Below are 14,904 nucleotides of genomic sequence, written 5' to 3'. Positions count from 1 at the left end.
AGGACAAGATCCCGGATACAGGCGGCCGAAATGAGCTTTCTCCGCAGGGTGGCTGGGCGATCTCTTAGAGATAGGGTGAGAAGCTCAGTCACTCGGGAGGAACTCGGAGTAGAGCCGTTGCTCCTCCACATCGAGAGAGGTCAGCTAAGGTGGCTCGGGCATCTGTTCCGGATGCATTCTGGACGCCTTCCCGGGAAGGTCTTCCGGGCACGTCCAACCAAGTTTTATAACTTTAAGGGAACGTTCCCAGAACGTTCCCTGTAGGTTATTTTTAGGTTTAATTTATAACCTAAAGAGAACATTCCCTGTAAGTTATTTTTAGGTTCTATTTTTCTTAAACCAATTGAATGGTTTGCAATGTTTTGTGCTTTAACACCATTTATCAAATGCTTAATTACATGACCATTATCAGGCAGTAGATAATGCCTAAGTAATCAATAACTTTGCTCATTGGTAGGCAGTCTTTTTTAGTTAATTATTTTTAGGTTTTATTTGTATAACCTAAAGAGAACGTTCTGGGAACGTTCTCTGCAGGTTATTATTTTAATATCACTTAACAGGCAGATTACCAACTGACAACGTCGTCAGTACGGTCCCCTAAGGTTATAAGATAACCAACAACGTTCAGATCTATTCGCAATAACTTTTTATTAATGATATTTTAAATTATGTTATACATTTTAATTCTATATGTTTATTTAAATGCTGCGTGACTTTGAAGTGTTTTAATGCGCATGCGCGTAATCAAACACTGGAGCGCGCACGTGTGTTGCGAGAGCAGATGGAAACCAGAAACGTCATCAACAACTGACAAACAATAAAACTCCCGTCTGTCGCTGTTGGTTTCACTGCTTTCAGGTAAGTTTAGTCAACAAAATCTCACAAATAATACACACAAACGTCCCTGACACATTTCTTACGTGTAATTTACACGCTTCTGTTGAATATTTACTTTAAAGAAATGGTTTTGTGTCTTTGAAAAAGTCCGTTAGCATCTAAGCTAACCGGTTTCAGAAGAGAACGTTAGGCCTAAGTTACGTTAAGTTAAGGTCTTATTTATGAAAGTTTGGGTTTTTAAACACATATTTAGTGTAGATAACAGTTTTTTTATAGTTTTGCTGGTAATTTGTCAATGGGTGATTGGAAGTAAGCCAATTTATTTAACCTAAAAGAATGCACTGTATTGTTAACTAAATCAGTGACGTCACTTACCAATATTGCTAAAATGTGATTTCAGAATAGCGAGAGAGAAAAAAAATCCTCTACAACAAGGGGTGAGTTATTGTTTAATCATGATAATAATTCCATATGCATTTATTTCACAATATATTATCTTAAGATTTTTATATATTTATCTTTTCTGCATTTCACCTCTGTTCTAGCTTGGTTCCTATTATTAAACCAATCCCATGTAATATTGTTGGCTCTGTGACAAATAGCTTGTTATGTTCCTAGATCATCATGCTGTGATGGCCTGCTGCACCCCCTGTCCAAGACAATCTCCATGGCTATGAACCATATGACTAGTAAGCAAAACCACCTCAAACATACAGTGCACTACTGTTCAAAGGTTTGGGGTCTGTAAGATTTATGCTTTTGAAATAAGTCTCACATTTTAAAATCATTAACCCCAGGGTTTTTCAGTGAGATTGTCCTTGAGAAGCCTGTAGGCTAAATAATCAGCTAAATAATAGGCGACTAATACAATATTATAATGGTCATAGTTATAATAATAATTCATTTAACTATTACAGGGTTTTTCCTGCATAGAGAATTGTGAGGCGGCCGCCTCCGTCAAATTTCGGGCCGCCTCCGTCTGTCGACAAAAACTCAAGACGGAATCACATGATTAGATACCTCTTTTCCACCGACACGATTCCGCAGCGAGTTCACGGCCGGGTTCCATTCCATTCTCAAACCGTTCTGCGCATTTCGACTGCATCAGAATAAGCACGAGCCCGGCCCTGGCCCGAGACGCTCAAGCACAAGTCCGACAGCTCATCAGAATTATCAGCCCGAGTCCGACTCGAGTCAGTTTTTTTTATTATTATTATTACACAGCGGCAGCCTGCCCTATTTGCAGCCATTAAAATAGGTCAGTTTTGTTAGTTATGTTTCTTTTAATTTCTTTATCATGTTAATTTAGACAAATGTTTTGGAGCATTTTTTTTTTTAAATGACGACCAAGCAGCCGAACCGACAGCGAGTATAGCCTACAACATGTTTGATCAATTTAGCCTCTCAAATCAACGCTAATAGGCTACTTTACTTGGCTACAATCCATAGATAGGCTATAAAACACTTCAAGCATATCACACAGACAGTTAATTTAACAAATGATTATTTATTAAACCACAGTGAGTAAAACAACTTTTTTTGAAATACTGAGGCAGGCTCAGGCTGCTCGAACCAGCGCTCGCAAACGAAAGGAGCAATAGCCTATCTAAACCAATTAAATTAAATAAACTTGCAGGTTATCTTACCTCAAAAATGCACGACAGAACATGGCCATTCTTTTTTCGCGCTGATGGGAAACCTTCTGTGTGTGTGTGTGCGTGCGTGCGTATGTGTGTGTGTGTGCGTGCGTGCATGAGACTGTCATGTCAGTCATATGTCACTGTGTAATTATAAGATTATGAAAGTTATGAGGTTATGAAATGTCTTTCTATGTTTGTTTTTCTATCGTCGTCGTCAGCTTCTCATATTTTTTTTATTAATGTCTAAAAATATAAAAAGAAGGATAACCCAAAAAAGCCCTAGGCCCGGCCCGCATGTGAATTATGACGTGATAATTGGCCCGAAGCCCGGCCCTAGGGGCATAAATAAGTCAATAATAATAATATTGGCACGTCGGGCTCGGGCTGAAATGCAGGGCTTTAAGCACCTAAACGTGCTTGTCTCAAACGGAGCAAGGTAAATTTCTGCGAAAGCGCACGAGCCCCTGCCCCTCCCCCTTTTCAACATCACCTGTCAGTTATCACAACCTGAAAGAGACACATTTTTCTGGTTGTGAAAATGTGTAAATGAAAGCAAATGATTGTTATTCAACCACAATGTTGTTAATATGGCCCTCTATGAACTGTAAATAAAATCAAATTATCTGATTATTAAAATACCTAAAAATAAATAAATACATGCTTGTAAAAAGTTTTTTTTTTTTCACCTTCTAGTGGTCATTATACATAAAAAGATGCACCAGATTAATGCATTTATCTTTAAAATGTACAAAATTTTCTTACGGGGGGGCATGCCCCCGGACCCCCCTAGAGGTACCGTGCTATCGGATTTTGCCACCTCCGCCTCATTTTCAGCCAGGAAAAACCCTGTAACTATTATGATAACATGATATCCTGATCATTAGTATATTTTTTTTTATTTCTTTAGGTCTGTTTTGAATTATGTTGGCCAATGAGACTGACACCATACTGTCCAACTCAAAGGTATTTATGTATTTGTATGTTTTTTTTTATTGATCAATACTGAAATTCTTTGTACTTTTAAATGCTGAATGTGGTTCAGGGGGTCGACAACTTTAGGCAGTTATTTTTCACAGATATCTTGGGCAGCTGTGGCTCATACTCTTAGCCTTTAAAAATGTTTGAATTGATATCCCCAATGCAATATCAGGGGGTAAATATATCAGAGTTCTTAAAGTTATGGCTTTACTCTTGTTACCAGATATAATCCCTATTGTTTGGCCCTGTGATTCTTCAGGACAAGACCTTGATGCCATCCATAGTCAGTAGATGAAGAAGGTGAGTTTAGCCCATCTTGTCAAAATGCCCATCTTGGCAAGTTTCCTCGTAAACAGTCTTGTGTGTTTTAAACAGAAAGAAAACGGATGAGTGTCATTTATATTAGGTCTGCGCATTCGTCTTAAAGGGACAGTAGCCTAACGTACCCGCAGCTGTTTGTGTCGCCAATGGTGATCAAACATCAAAAGAGAAAATGACTTGTAGCTTTAGCAAAGATACATTTAATTAATTTATAGTTATTTTATTTTTACAGTGAAGACTTATTTTACATTTTGATAATTCAATTTCTGTACCTGATGTTTTCAGATTTAACTGAAAAACATAATGCACTGCTTATTTCAACTGTATTTTTCTTCTATTGTATTTATCTATGCTTGTTATCTATTGTAATTTTCTATGCAGGTTCACTCCTCTACAAAATCCCCCCAATAGGGGTTATGCGGAGCGCCCAGCGGTCGAACCGGAAAGAGGTCTAAGCATTTCCGCTTTTCACTTCCGTACACATCTGCAGCGGTAGGTGATCTCGGTTTACTGTTAATTTTCGCTTATTACACTAAAATTCTTATTTCTGTTTTAATTAAAATGTCACGAATGCTAAAATATCAGAAAAGGGAACATCCGAACAGCAGTTTTTGTTGTGTGCCGATCTGCTCTATGTCGGGGAAAATGAGTAGTACAGAAGTACAAATGGGTTCTGTACTCATAAAGTGACATCAACATTCGCGTCAGCAGTAGCATTCGCCATCAGGCAAATGTTATTTAAATAAACTCCTGATGTACTTACAAACTTTCCAATGCCTGGTTTAATGAGTACAGAACCTATTTGTACTACTGTAGAAGTTTGGTGCCATTCTGGGCATTATTAGTGGGGTAATTTACGAGATACAAACCTGGAGCCGCGCATGCACTAAACCATACGGCTGATATCTCTAAATAAACTCTAAATTTTTCAATATTGTGCAGCCCTAATATTGAGCATATCTTAAAGTGAACTTGGAATGATAATTTGTGATACCAGATGAGATGTATGTATGATAGATTTTGAACTGTAATATATATATATTTTTTTTTTTTTCAGGTTTTCTGGGATCCCAGCGGAAGGCATCAAGGCATCAGATGTTGGCCTGGACAGATGTACCTGTAAACTACACCGACCTTTGCTTTTGCATGGATGGCTGATTATTACCATGTTCTGTGAGGGCATCATTATAGCAAAACTGAGCACCTGTGACAGTGGAATTTGTAGGTGTAAAGTCACAGATAAAAAAAAAAAAAATTGATAGTAGTTTCAAACTTTTTTTCTCTTTCTCTCTCATAAACAACACAGCAGTTACAGGTTTTCAAATTCTTCATTGGAGGTGAGACTTATATGTTATATGTAGAGCGAATTCGCAGGTCAGAGTTCACTAGACTTGAATATTATTTTCTCTGTTTTTTATTTGACTTCAGAGTCGAAAGTGGGCTTAAAGGGTACATAGGCTTAATGGGTATCCTTACCCCTATATAAAACATTCCTTTTTTGATTTGTAGTCTGAAATAATAAATAGTGCAATATAAATAAATGCAATGTAGTGTTTTCAAATATATACATTTTTCTATACACATTGATGCTGAAATATCTGAATAAATACACGATACCAGCAGTGCTCGTGCTCTCATATCTCCTACAGCTTGTGACACACAATCCCACCTCCCTCTTTTCATTTGCTCCGGATTAATTTTAATGCCATTACAGGGCTTGAATTTTGGCATGGGATTGTGTGTCCATGTAACGCGTTGTCTTTTTATTTTCTTGTTAAATTTGCAGATGGTTTTGGGAGTTTAAATGTTTTGAGCGGAGTGAAGATTGGCACATTCATGTATATTGTATATAAATGAAGACTTTTTCAATTTTGTTCTAAGTTATAGGCTACAGTTTGCAAAAAGATAGTTTTAATTAAAATGTTTGTGCAGTTTTATTTATTGAAATATTTTCATGTTTGAAATATTAAATGTAAATTACTGTTCCTGAATACATTTTGCTAACGCTGTTTTTGATGACTTATTTTAGGTTGATAATTAAACAATGAATCAACAAAAACATGGATTGTGTGCTGATTTATTTATTTTATACAAACTGATTGATTTACTTATTAATGATAGTTTCTGTAAATTCAATTTATTGTAATAATATATTCATAGGATTTTTAAGTGTTTGAACAATAAACAATGTAGAATATGTTGTTTGTAGACCTATGATTTGTGTACAGGCATATCAGGATGTGTAGACGTTAGGAGAACCTTCCGGGAACGTTCCGAGAACCTTTCGGGAACGTTCTATTAACGTAAAGAAAACTTTCCTGGCTAACCAATAGGGAACGTTCTTGGGAACATTCTGGGAACCAAAAACTAACGTTCCCAGAACGTAAAATTGTTAGCTGGGACAGTGATATTAAAAACCAAACGCAAGTCCAGCTCCGGATGGACTCAGAATAACGCGCAAAGTTTAATGCTGAGCGTTTCCCAGTGATAGACTGGCATAAAACATTTAGGGACCGTCTCTAAAGTGTAGCCTATACGACATTGGTATACACGTTTCTAACTTCAATAGCATTTGAATAGAATGACTTACAGTCATAAAACCAACTGTAAAGTGTTCATGTAGTGTCAGGCATAATGCGCACCCTTTGGATTTTTGACTCAAATAAATTAAAGTTTGCTATTGAAGTTAGAAACGTGTATAATGTTGTATGCAACTTTGGAGACGGTCCCTAAATGTGCGAATGTCCAATGTCAAACCAATTTTACATTTATTAGGCTACATTTAGTCATTTAGCAGACGCTTTTATCCAAAGCGATTTAAAGTTCAACTAACAATAGGAGGACAACAATATGCAAGTGCTATGACTCTTCCCAGTTTAAATTAATGCCATACACGTAAGCATAGCCTATACGAGAGAGAGAGAGAGAGAGAGAGAGAGAGAGAGAGAGAGGGGTGTTAGTATTAATTGATCAAGTGTTGATTTTGTGCCAGCATATCACGAAACGCTCTGCATGAAACTTTGCGCATTAAGTTCATATTCTTAGTCCATCTGCTTGCCTGTAGCCTACATTCCCAATAAGGTGCGAGTTTGGTCTTTTATATCACTGTATTAGTCCATTAAGCTACGTTAAGCGTTTTGTCCCGACGGAAGGGGAATCCTTGAGTATGAGGTATTGAGGGAAACCGATTATAATCCTGTTCATGGTAGAGAAAGCTGATGACATGTAGGCTACACAGGGAAAGTAACAATGAATTTATTGAATGAAACATAAACACACCTTTTGTGTCTTTATAATATCATCTTTTCCGCATACACTGACACAGATAATCATTTTCATTTTATGAATGAATGGCTTGTTCTTCTAACTGTTGCTGGTCTTCGTCAACAACACGCGCTTTTGCACCCCCTGCTGGTGAGGTCGACTAACAGCAGATGGAGAGTATGCTCGGCAATCTACTGCTTTTCCTGCAGTTCCTGGATGTCAATGTTGAATTTACTGTTGAATTTGAACCACTGAATTTGTGGAAGCGAATTTGCAAAGCGAAATAAAATGGACCGAAAAATTCCTGTTGAATATTATAGGTTGTATTTTTAAACAGTTTGAATATTTTGTAAGTGAAATATGAAAGATGAATATGGATTATTGAATTTTATATAATGAAAATGTGTTTGAAATGTTTTTAATTGAAATATTCACAGCTTAAATATTCAACCATGTTGAATTTCAGCCCATAAAAATGCAAGCCCTAAAAATACAATGCATTAAAATGCAAGCATGGTTAATGTAAGGCCTATTTTTTTTCAAGTAGTGCAATTCAACAGGCTTTTTATTTCAAAAACATTTGACATAATTTTTCTTCCATGTTATCCTCTTGCGAAAGTCGTGAGCTCTGTTAATTTTGTCATTGATTTTCCGCCATACATATAGCTCAACTAACGCATTCGTTATAAAGGTGTTTAAACAACAAAACACATCACGTAACAAGCAATGACGCATCACCATGGAAACAATAAAGTGATACGTTCTAAAAAATGGTCACCTTGAAAAAAATCGCTTTGGGGTCAGCCAGAATATTTTAACGCACGTGTGAAAAGGTTAACCACTATCTACATAATAAGAGCCAGCGGAAAATTCCCGAAGGACTGGAGCTCGCAGATTGTAAAATAGGCACTATTATTATATGTTAGTCACATATTTGAGGTCTAAATAAGTACATTCTTCCCTAAAAAACTCTTAAAACTGCATTTCGTGACACAACAACAGTAGTATTTTTTATTTGATTTTTTAATGGTGGAATTGCCTCAACCGCCATGACAGTCACCGCAAGCAGAATGATCAACACACAGTGCTGTTACTGGGTGAATATCACACAGCTGGAAAAGGCTCTCAGCCAATCAGATTTGAGAACCAGAAAGAACTGTTGTATCAAAAAGTATAAGCTAATTTAAAATAGTAATACAAATATAAGAACTAAAATAAGAACTATATAACACAAATGTGTGAGGCTCCCGGTATCATCTGGTTCCAGTTATTTTTGCTGTACAAAAACAGTCTGTTATGCTGCTTGATATTGCAAATCTCCTATTTTATTTTAAGTGAATTAAATGGTCATAATCATAAACAAACTGGTTTGTAGTGCAAATAGCTTTACCATTAACTGCATTTCTTTATTCTTACCTATAGCGGCTAATGAATCTGAAGTCTCGCACATTTAACAAAAATAGTTACTTCCACGTTGCAAAATCAGTTGAATATTATGTTCTTTACTATATTGGCTCTATTTATATTATATATTTTCCTTTATTTGTGAAAAATAAAAGCATTTTAGACAAATTAAGTTATGTTGTTTAAAAATGTGTTGACTTAACTTCCAGAAATTCATAATATATAAACATGTATTTTGCTAAAAATGATTGTATCAGGTGATGAAATTCAACAGTAGCACAAAAGTAAACAGTGCAACAGGTGGTATTCTGCAAAGCAAATAGACTTAAGATTTAAAGATAAGCTACTGTTTTATTTTGACGCAAATGTTGACATGGCTCAAATATTTATTTAAATGTCACAGATGTCTACATCAATTTGAATGAAACAAAATATGTCGGATTGTAATACGTCAAGTGGAAAATATATTTTTTTAATATATATGGTAGAATTAGAATGATGGGTGGACTGCTTATTTGGCTACTGTGAATTAAATTAGTCAGTGCAGTTTGGTGAAAGAACGGAATCAGAGGGATGTCAAAACAAAAACTGCATCATGACAGAATATGAAAGTGGTTTAATTTTCTTAGATTGATTAAATTTAATTAAAAATCCATATGAATTTCAATCAGTTATAATTACTGCAATTTTAAAGCTGAAGATTTTTTACAACGTATTCTGTAAAAATCTATGTATGGCTCTGAAAAAGGACTATAAATAGTTAATAAATAGATGTAAGGAACAACTTTTGCTGCTCTAGTTAGGTTATATAAAGATGTAATGTTTGGTGAATTATCATTGCCCGTAAAGTCTCACTCCCAGGAAAATTGATGTGATATGATATTGTTTGTGTCCCTGTGTAATGTCTAAGAGGGATACTGGCATCATACCAAATGTCAGCTTTGTAAAGCCTTAAAACGGGTTCTTTGATCAGGATGTAAACACACAGGGCAGGCTAAGCTCTTTAGTAGCATCAGTGTAATCTACTGTGGCAGCAGTAATATTATGTTCCCCACAAATATTATGCAATAAGTGTTGTTGTTTATGCAAGAAGCAAAACCGTTTCTGAGGTGATTAACACTTTTCTTGCAGGAGGTGTTTCTTGCATTCACAATCTTCATACTGTAAGAGCAAAAATGTTCTTTTCGAGAGGATGACATTCTAATCAGCTGGGCAATGTGCAATCACTTACACAAGAGGTGCAAGTGATCGTACCATTGTGATTGTGCTGACGAATGTGTGTCATTGTGATTACATTTTAACGAGGGACTTGTGTCTAGAGGCACTAGACAATATCGACATGCACAACTGTGTCTCACACACCCACTCAAATCTCTGCAACAGAAGTAAAAGCTAATCACTTACAAAAATGTTGTCACTCAGTCACTCTTCATGGTGTGAATAATACAATTTGAAAAATGGCCTTCATTACTAAAATAGACAGTTCTGCTCTGCTGCATTGCATCTCATTGACTGCTGGAGAGAAGGATTGGTGGGCTGCTGTAGCTGCTGTTTCAGCTAAGGTATGGCGAATACAGATACTGCAGGGAAATATCCGGACGTGGAGATATTAGTAAGTGATAGGCCCCATGATAAGGCCCACTGAGTTACTTACATCTAACTGAATACTAATCTTAAAATCATATGAAGAGCTTTACTTGGTATTCCTGTTGGAATGTGAAAATACTGCTTCAAATTCAGGAAAGGAACAATCGATTTCTAACACTCCACTGAAGATAAGGGCCTCCAAAATCTCTACATGAAGGTCTCTTGGGGAACAGTTTAAATGGACTGTATATGCAGATAGACAGCAAGGAATAAGCTGAATTGGTGGCCATTAATAGCCACAGATATCATGATCAATGATTCTAAATGGAACATGACCACCTAAATCAATAGATGTGCCACATCAAGCAGAAACTGGAGAGGAGCATAATCAATGCAGAATGTATTTTGTCTCATGTGCTTGCCTCTAAAATGTGAAATACACGGTATCCAAATATACGCTGTAACTGATGAAAACACATGTAAATAGAAAAAATACCAGCACATTAATTAAACATCTTCATCTTCAGTTGTGCTGCAAATAATCACAACACATCCAAATAGACTACAGAAACGCACTGCAAAAGTTCACAATGCAACCAAATACAGAAATGCGCTGCAAATAGCACAAAGCTCAATGCGCTGCAACTGCAAAAAACACAAGCAAATAAAAAACCCAGAAAATTAAGAAAACACGTGCTGCAAAGTTCACAACACAACCAAATAAAGAAACGTATGGAAGCTTGTTTCTGCTACAGAATAAAAAATAAAAAGGGTAATTGCGGCTTTTTATTTCGCAGTTCTGAGAATTTTAATCATAATCGCAAGATATAGTCGCAAAATCGAGAAATAAAGTCAGAATTGCATGATATAAACTCACAATTCTGACTTTCTCAGAATTTAAAGTTTATATCTTGCAATTCTCACTTTATAACACATAATTGCGAGTTATAAAGTCAGAATTGTGAGATATAAACTCGCAATTGTGAGAAATAAAGTCAGAATTGCATGATATAAAGTGCAATTGCTTAATAAAGTCAGAATTCCAAGATATAAACTTGCAATTCTGACTTTATTAAGCAATTGCAACGTTATATTACGCAATTCTCTGACTTTAATTGCGAGTTTATATCTTGCAATTCTGAGAAAAAAGAGATAAAATGTCGCAATTATTTTTATAATTTATGCTTATTGTTCAATGTCTACTCGTCAGAGGTGTTGTCGATGACCTGAAAGGTGAATTTTTTGTTTATTTAACATCCTGAACATATATCCGTTGTGAGTATTTGCAGTGTGTTTCTGTATTTGGGTGCATTGTGAATATTTGCAGTGCGTTTCTGTAGCCTATTTGGTTATGTTGTGAGTATTTGCAGCGCGTTTTTGGTTGCTGCACGTTTTTGTATTTGGTTGCGTTGTGAGTATTTGCAGCACTTGTTCATGTGTCAAACTGATGAATATATTTCTTTATTTGCTGGTGTTTTTTTTTCTATTTGCATGTGTTTTCTTCAGTTGCAGCACATTAAGCTCTCTTGGTCACTGTATAAATATGTATAAATGCAAAGCAGTGTATTCATTTTGAAGTTTCATGATCTGGCACTGCTCAGTCTCAAAAACACAGTATGTCCCCAGAGCAAAATGGAAGAATATCAGCTCATTTTTCCAACCGAAATATATTAAAGGTATGAAGAGATGACGCAGATGAGACCGCAACAGATTCCCATCTGACCCCAGGATAGTGACAGATTTTAGCAATCACTACCCAGAGCAGTGAAGTGAACTCCTTATTAAAACTCTTCATTACATTACTCTTCAAGATCATTACAGATGGGTTTTCTTTCAGCACAATCTCTAGGTCCATAATCGTGCCAAATATCTTTATATCAGAATTATACAAATTTTACTATTTCTAGCAAATATCTACTTTAATGGCCGATAAACGTGTGATGTGAGCTGGTAACAGAGTTGCATGGCGAATACAATTATTTATAGATATTGATAATATACGAGGTAGATTGTTTGAATCAGGCTGAGAACCAAATTTGCTCTGCTGTAATATTTCCCCACAGGTCACTCCTTGACAATCAGTTTACCATGTATCCCACATTGGATGATGCACTGTTTCCTCCATAATGAAGTGATGCATGCACTCTATTGCACATTCTAATGCACATTCACCAAACGTGAATTGAGCGTCAAATTCGCGTCTATCACGTCTAGTTCGACGCTTGAACATTTTGAATCCATTCGCTAAAGCTAAAAGCCTTGTTTATACTTTCGCCTGGCTCCGCAGACTGCGCGCGCACCTCCCCAAATGGACGAGGCGTTTATACTTGACGAAGTATCATTTGATATATGAAAAATCATAGCTAGAATCAAGTAAAGGGTGTATATTTTCATCACTTACCAGGTGATTTCATCACTTTTCCTCGCTGATTTTTCTCCATGCGATCTCCTTTTTTGTCCGGTCTCTGTATGAGTATGATGTTGTATCATAAATTTCAGGGTAACGTTACCCACAGACGGCAACAATAATTAGCTCCTCCATTTTCGACAACAGAGATAGTAAACAGACGTAGCAATGAGCTCTTTGTTGATTGGCTTGCGCAACTAAGCATCATGCGAATTTTCCTCGAGTTGAAATTTTTCAACTTGCGCGGAAGACGCGATTGAGGCGATTATCGAGCGTTCGCGGCAAACGCGTCGCTCAATTCGCCGGGCGACGCGAATTGGGCGACGCGAATTGGGCGACGCGTTTGCCGCGAACGCTCGATAATCGCCTCAATCGCGTCTTCCGCGCAAGTTGAAAAATTTCAACTCGAGCGGAAAATTCGCATGACGCTTAGTTGCGCAAGCCAATCAACGAAGAGCTCATCTCGCGGAAAAATTATGGCAGAAAGAAATTGTGTTGATGTTGATGATGACGCGGGATTTTTCGCGGGATGTTTTTATTCGCGAGTGACGCGAAAAACATCCCGCGAGTAATCTAGAGCGAGTAACACTTCACGTTTGGTGTGAACACGCCATAAGAGTTTTTTTCTTTTTTTTTCTTTTTTTATTCCTTATGATCACACTATTCTGACATTCCATCAACTCTTAAGGATATGACCTTCTTTCACAATAATTTGAGTTTTACTACAGTATTTTTTTTTTTTTTTTTTTTTGATGAATGGGGTAACACCTTATAAAAGTAATAAAGTAGCCTACTCACAAATCATTAACCAACTATTAGTTAGTTAATTCATAGTTAATATATTGTATTCTCTATATTGTTAATGCATTAATAGGCTATATACAAATATTGAGTTGTCACTGTTATTAACACAATTATTATTGTTTAATTAACTCATAAAGGTTCAAGGTTAATTGGTTATTGGGAGGGAAAAGTTGTCATATTAGATTAGGTCACGGAAAATGGGAAAATGTCAAGTCAAGTCAAGTCACGTCACGTCACATTTATTTATATAGCGCTTTTTACAATACTGATTTTTTCAAAGCAGCTTTACAGAGATAACAGGAAAATAATGCAACAAAGATTGTTTCCAGAAGAAAATAGCATCATTGTCCAGCTTAAGTAAGTTCAGTGATGTTTCATTTTTGTTGAATTTTTTTTATTTGTATATATATAGCCGCTCTGGAGAAAAACGTGATGTCATCATCCAGCTCAGTTCAGTTCTCATATAATGGTGTCAATGCAGGCAGATCAATAATATTGTTGATTATTAAATTAAATGTCTCCAACTAAGCAAGCCAAAAGCCAATGGCAACAAAGGTGAAAAAAGGCGACAAAGGCAAAAAAGGTGACAGTGGGAAGGAACCAAAACTCCATCAGGTGACAGATTGGAGAAAAAACCTTGGGAGAAACCAGGCTCAGTCAGGGGGCCAGTTCTCCTCTGACCAATGAACGAACAGTGTATGATATGATTCAGGGAGCATTACAGGTTGGAAGTCAGATTGGATTGGAACATTCAGAATATTATCCAGTTCCATCTGTTTGAAGATCGGAGTCATCACGCGGTATGAGACGAGTTTGTTGAGGATCAGTGCTGATGGCTGTCTTGTCGATGATGCCTTCACAGGGGAGAGTCTAGTTGACACAATCTCTGATGACACTTCAGGGATGTGTTCTGCCGTGCAAAGGCAAAAGACCATAACTTCGTTTTTGGTCTAAATGAGTTTTTTGCACATTCAAGACCTCCTTTATGATGTGGATGAGTATCTTGAATCAATTCCATTGTTTTTTCGAAAAAATAATGAGTTGTCTTAACAGTAACTTCCAAAAGCCCATGAGAAACCAAGGCAGAACACTGTAACACCAGTTACCGCTCTATTGGCTTTGTTTTGGAACGCTCAAATTGAGTTACGGTACTCTGCCTTTGTTTAGCCACGCGTCAATATGAAGTTACTGTGCCGGTTTTCTATCAAATAATGCTACCTACCAGATTGTACGGTTATCTGCCTTTGTTTTACTGTCCATTAAAATTTTAATTACGGTGTAGCCTGTGTACTTTGTACAGCTGCCATCAGTCCCTGATGTCCTCAGAGCTTTGTCCTACACAAATGCGGTCAGAACATTTAGTATGGTCTGAAACCGCTCCATCGACAAACGTGTGATATCGATCACGAAGGATTATACGGAGTTGACAGAAAATTGTTACACATGCCGTAGCAGATGAATACAACAAAGAACTAAAGCCCCGCCTCACCCAGTTCGGGTACCGGACCTGGTTGAAACACTCATGCATCTAGCTGGCAGAGTGCCAAAACTTCGCCGGCGCCTTCAGCCCTAAACACAGTCGAGCCAACGCTGGACTAATATATCTATGGAGGTATTTTGTCATGTCAAATGTGTTAATAATGCCATCAGAATGCAACCAAA

General features: G+C 36.8%; 1 long non-coding RNA gene across 1 annotated transcript; it reads left to right on the top strand.

Annotated features, from left to right (window-relative positions):
* Positions 1 to 205: 205 nt before the first annotated feature.
* On the top strand, positions 206 to 5,839 carry LOC309495636. Its single transcript, XR_014204735.1, has 7 exons — positions 206 to 858; positions 1,238 to 1,274; positions 1,456 to 1,526; positions 3,385 to 3,440; positions 3,679 to 3,755; positions 4,158 to 4,268; positions 4,834 to 5,839. It is a non-coding gene; the product is annotated as an uncharacterized lncRNA (long non-coding RNA).
* The last annotated feature ends 9,065 nt before the right edge of the window (positions 5,840 to 14,904 follow it).

The sequence above is a fragment of the Leuciscus leuciscus genome (genome assembly GCF_965113295.1).
Source record: "Leuciscus leuciscus genome assembly, chromosome: 3".
In the NCBI taxonomy this organism is placed as follows: Eukaryota; Metazoa; Chordata; class Actinopteri; order Cypriniformes; family Leuciscidae; genus Leuciscus; species Leuciscus leuciscus.
Note: the sequence above shows the minus strand (reverse complement) of the source record. Positions and strands in the feature narration are given on the sequence as shown.